This window comes from Tenebrio molitor, chromosome 3 (genome assembly GCF_963966145.1).
Source record: "Tenebrio molitor chromosome 3, icTenMoli1.1, whole genome shotgun sequence".
Lineage (NCBI taxonomy): Eukaryota > Metazoa > Arthropoda > Insecta > Coleoptera > Tenebrionidae > Tenebrio > Tenebrio molitor.
Window position 1 is genome coordinate 23,186,441 of NC_091048.1, and position 6,000 is coordinate 23,192,440.

The 6,000-nt window shown below is 34.0% G+C and overlaps 1 protein-coding gene across 1 annotated transcript in view; it reads right to left on the minus strand.

The window, feature by feature from the left end:
• LOC138126529 (diuretic hormone receptor-like) overlaps positions 1-6,000 on the minus strand; it is a 101,481-nt gene that overhangs the window by 94,577 nt on the left and 904 nt on the right. The window lies entirely within an intron of this gene.

Sequence of the window (6,000 nt, forward strand, 5' to 3'; positions counted from 1 at the left end):
AAATGTTTCCAAGTCCATAAAAGTAAATGAAAATAAGAAATTTGTAAAATTTTTACTCGTTTTTTCTAATATTTTTTTTTTACTTTTTAGTAACAATCCCACATTTTTGGCTATAAACAATTCATTAATGTAATAATATGGTTGCTCATAAATTTAAAGTCTTCAAAACTACCCTAGAGAGATAATAATAAAATGTTCAGAAACAATCAATAAAAATTGAAAGAGATTGTTGCCCATTTTTTGAAACATATAAGGAATCACGTGCCGTGGATTTGGTGTGCGGTAAAATCCGAACAGCATGTCTAGTATAAAGCAACGTGTGTTCACGAAACTATCCCTTTGAAGTAGTTTATGCGTTTTTGAACTTGTATCTGTTTAAGAAGCAGTTGACGTTTGGTTCATGTTCGTAAGTTTAATTTTAGGTTATGTGGGTTAGGTAACAACAAGCAAGTTCCAAACCAGAGACAAGTCCAAACGTGTCAATTTTTAAACAACCTTTACCACTTAAACCATTAATCAAAACAAATAAATTTTCTATATTATGAGTTGTGGTTCTACAAGGTCATTATAAATTATTGTCCCATCGCAGTAGGTAGTTGAATGTGCCGCAAGCCTCATAACATGAGTGAGACTAGTATCACCGATAGGTGGCGCTGCCGGCGGTAGTGTAAATCTCTCTATATAATTTAGGCATTTCGCAAAGTCTTTTATTTAACAAGGATTCACATAGTCGACGTTTATCGAATAGATCTTATATTACAAGAAAACCTGTCAAGTTCCTTTGCGATAAATCATAAATAAGGTATAAATAAATAAGATATAAATCAGCTGTAAACATCTCCAGATATTTATAACCAAATTGTTTTCGCAAATGACTTGAAAGAAAAGATTAAGAAATTGTCTTGTGAGAATTTTGTAAAAAATGTGGAGGATGCGAGATGTCGAGATTGAAAACAGCTGCGCGGACGACTTTTTGAACTGATTTCTTTTAAGACAAAATATTTTAAAGGAAAATCGTATTAAAATGGATTTCTCTTATAAAATAACCTTTAGCTAATACATATTATTAATAATGAATTCTACTTATTTTTGTAATATCTAGTTGTTAAAAGTGGCTTTCCGGACTGTTTGTCACCATGTAAACAACCTCATAACGAGCGGAGTCCGTTAAGGGTGTCCGTTATGAGCGAGAGCGGCCGTTATGAATGACTAAATAACTATAGCAACGTAGATCTAAACTTTATTTTTCAACTTTTTTACAATTGGTACAATAATTAATTAATGTTTAATGTTATGGGACACACCTTGAATTAATCGAAATCCGTATGCCACTAGCAGATGTAGACGAGATCGAAGATGATGCTTCACAATTTTAACACTAACACAAGCGCGATTTTGCAGGCAATAATTAAGATGACCTCACTTCCGGACATCGGGAATATCTTGATTGCGATTTTTTATTGATTTCATTCATTTATTTTCAACGGAAAGTTAAGCGTTTAACAAATCTGGCAAACAACATTGAAACAATTTTTTGTCATGAACAATGGTTGACATGACGACGTCCTCCGCACACTTATTAATCATTTTTTCGATGGCGTTGAAAAAATGTATTTCAAAAAGATAATTGTGAACGAATCGTAGAGATATTACAAAAACTATTGTACAATACACGTCCGTTAGGGCCTTTACTGCCTCGCCAGTATTATTCGACTCGTTCTGAGAGCTCGTCTCACAAAATCTCTGGCTCGGCAGTAAAGGCTATCCTAACGGACTTCTACTGTAAAATACTATTATCATTTAGCAAAATAATATAATGTCCGTAAAACCTATTGTTCCCTATTTTAGAGTCAACAGTTTTATGAGGCCATATAACTTTATTTGAAGAGGAATAGAATATAAAACATCTTAGTCTCCTAACTGGCGTAAGTTTCTAACAAATTTTCAATATATTTTAGTAATACGTATTTAACAATTAATTTAAAAATATTTTCCCCTCTGTGTGATCAGAAAATGTTGTAACTGGGACAGTTAGAAGATCGTCCGTCATTACTAATATAAACGATAATTAAAATATTTCGGGAAATTCTTGGTAGACCACGGCTGTACACATGTCTACATGAAACGTCAATAACCGACGTCCTAACCTTACTTTCACGCATTTGTGTCTTCTGGCCGTCCCTTACGCAAAGCACAATTTAATAAAATATTGTTCTGGCAGAATGTTTTTTGCAGATTCAGATATTTTCAATTGTAAATCTTGCTTAAAATCTCATATGATCTGCGCAATTTTCTTCTAAGTTTTCCTTGTGTCGGCCACATCAAACCCCTTAAAACAATTTTTAAATCAAATCTGAGAGTACTTCAACTCCTGTTCGTAAACAATGCCATGCTCTCATCTCATGAGCAATTTTCTTTCCTAACAATTTGATCCGTCAAGGCCAACGTAGCAATTTGAGTGCAGTAGCCTCCACAACTCGCAGCCTCTCTGCCCCCACACTCTCATCCACACAAATGTCTTCATTTTAAAAAATACATCTCCGAATGAGTCCGATAGTAACGTTAAACCGTCGCAAAACAATTAACCGGTCTGTTTCATGGTCTTCCCTTCCTGTTTCGGACGAGTCGTCCTCCTCGCATCAAAAATTCATTAAAGAGTTACTCCAATTAAGCAAGTTTATGCTTTGGATTACTGCTTTTATCTTGACATTTTCTGTGTTCTTTGTGTATGGACAAGAATGTGTTTGTCCATTATTCAAACAGGACCTAAACAAACAGCTCTGCATTATCTAAACCTCCTCGAGCTCTTCCTGTGACTACTTTGTTAATTTAGCCACCGAATTATGCGACAAATTAATACGATCTGTTTTATTACTCCTGGACTGGACATATCGCGACGAACGATCCAATCAGCAGAGCGATTTTTTTCGGTGATTGGTCGAGACTGGAGTGATTAAAAATCGTACAAAAAAAAATAATCACAATCCCCCGTTCTACAGTACGAGATGGATGTTATGCAAATTTGTTTAGGATTAACAGAAATGTCAAATGTATGATGTGGGCTTAGGACACTTTAGCCGAAAACGTCACCCGCAAACGTTATAAATTTGCGATGACGTCTCTAAAATCATTTACATGAAGCACACCCCTGGGGGCCCTAATTCAAAGGAAATAATTCATCGGGAATGGGATAATAAAGCTTTTTGAACTTTTCCACCATAAAGCACTGGCCAACTCTCTCGCATTGTCACATCGAGGCTTTGCCTCTCGAGGGGACACTCAATGTTCCATCTCGATCTTAAGTTGAAAAAGGATTTGTGAAACACATCCGACCTCCACTTGAGTGTTCTTTCAATAATTCAGATGCCTCGGACAAGTAGTTCGTGAAGTTTTAACCCCCCCCGACATCACTTGATCAGTATTATTTATTATTTTCCGGTACCCTTTCTAATCCGGGGAAAACGAGAAACGGCAAATTTCCTGGTGGCACGCTTTCCTGGACAAATTTCGTCTGCAAAGGACCATGCGAGGAGCCGGGACACATAATTAAAAACTGAGCCCTCCCCAGATTATATTTTCATTATTGCCCGGATTACCAAAATGGAAATTTTCTGTCGCCAGTGTTTCGCTTCCAGTCCGAACCTGTCCCAGTCCAGACAAATTTCCCAAATGGTACTCGTACTTATGCAAATTTTTCCGCGAGCACGCAATAAATCAGACGGTTTTTTCAAATCTGTACATATTTACCGAAATAACGTCTCGCGACGAGGAACAATCTCAAACAACGTGAAAAAATTAATTGCGTCTTTTTAACTCGACTATTAATTTTATCCAGACGAGAAATGACAACAGCGAAAAATTGAATAGGTATGGGTCGATGCTGAAAAAACGCAAGTACATTTTAAAATAAATTGGGAAAGCGAATAATTCTCGCGAAATGGAGTCTGAATGTGTGGTAATTTCCAGAGAAAATGAATCTCCAGAGCTTGCAAAAAAGTAAAACGGAATTGTGGTAAATGAGCCGAGTTCATTATGCGCACTCGTCTCACCCTAATAAACTCTGTTGTCCTGAAAAGGATATAATGTGATGGTGATCGTGATAATGTCTTTAACCTGCGGCTTTATTATCGTGAACTAATATCATGAGAGGTGAGTGCTTTATGAAAGCTCTAGCGATACTGAAAGGTGAATTTTTTACGGTGCTCATAAAATCTACAGATGCAATTTTAGAATGTTATTACACGGAAAGCGCACATGCATTCGCAATTACCGTTTGAAATAAACTAAGATAGTAGTTATATAGTGCTGGTTCTGGCTCACTCAAAAATCACGTTTTAGACTCATGTGTTTTGCGTGACCTTCAACTGTATCAGTCATGTCGCGATCAAAACGCTAGTTTTAATTTGCGTTTGTAGTTTAGTCAAAACATAGTTTTTGATTCAGAGTAAATTATCTGATCATTACATCCGTTTTGGTTCCATCAAATACATGGTTTTTGATTAATGTAAGTAAGCGGTATTTTGCGTGACCTATATTTTTCCAAACAGGTGTTGTGTGTATGTGTTCATGTACATAACATTGAGGTAGGTAATGGAGTTTCATATCTCTGTGCGTGCATTGCATTTTATAGTAAGTAAATCATAAAAAATATTTTCAATCTAATTGTTGAATTCTAATAAAAGATAAAAAATTTGCATTGTTTGTGACTTGGAAATGTGTTTTGTTTGAGGGTAGGGTATTGCGTAAGAAATAGTGGGCGTTATTTTGTTAACAAGGAGGGGATATGGAGTATTAATTAAGGAAGATTTATCGTTTGATATCAGTTTAATATCAACAGTAAGAATATTTTGCTGAAGACTTTTAATATGAGTTCATTTTTGCAAAGTGTTAATGAAGCAACTTTTTTCGTGCCGTTTGTAAAATCAAGCCAGCTGGAAGTTAATAAAAAATTTCAAGTTAATCGGTTTAGTAAAGAGGATTCACAGTTTGGTAAACAAGTTGTGGTTGATTGTGGGGATTTTAAAACATCCTTACCCCAGCGTTTTACATCGCAATTCACTGAAGAGGCCATTACAACTCTCAACCAGGAGTTAAGAGACGGAAAAACAATTTTTATGATTAGTCGGGGGAACGTTGGCAAAACAACAAATATATCTTTCATTGAAGAATAAAGGTGACAACAATGAAAAATCAGAAGAAATTTGTTCAAGATCTGAAAGTAGTGAATAAGAAGAAAAATTTGTTATTATTGTCACATATACAGTCAATAAAAAACTTAAAATATTTAATTGCAATGTATGAAATTAATAAAAAAATTCAAAGTGTTAAAATATAAATAAACTTTTATAAAAGTGAATATGTGGTGTTTTGTTTGTTTATGAGTGGGGAATAAAATATTAATTAGATACGTAAAATTTGATTATTTTATCTTAATTAAATGACAAGAGCTATAATCACAATAGAAAAAACAATCAACAATGAAGAAAGTTAAATTTAGTGATAAAGTTATTATTCATAATTTAGATGACACTGATGACTTTCGAAAATCAGCCTGGGAAATGTATGCTAGAGATAGATTAAGGTTTCAAAAACGAATTAGTGAATTAAGGAAAATTATCGATCCTGTGTTAAATAATCTATTAATGAAACAAAAAATAAAGAAAGATGTCAACAAAACACTGTGTTAAATAAGAGCTACAGCATCCGGCTGTATTGGGTGAAATAAAAAGCGATGACAACAAAACATCACATGAAATAGGAGACACATTATCCGGTTGTGTTGTTTGATTTTTTTTATATTTTAATAATAATTTTTAATTGAAAATTCTCTGTACTTTAGGTTACAAACAATGTAAAATAAAACAAATTTATTTTTTAAGTATATTTTTTATTTATACATAAAACTATACACTAAAACACATTTTATCTACTATTTTTTCTAATTTTTCTAATTCTACTAAATTTTGTTTTTTTTTCCTAACTAATTGTTGCTTTACCACT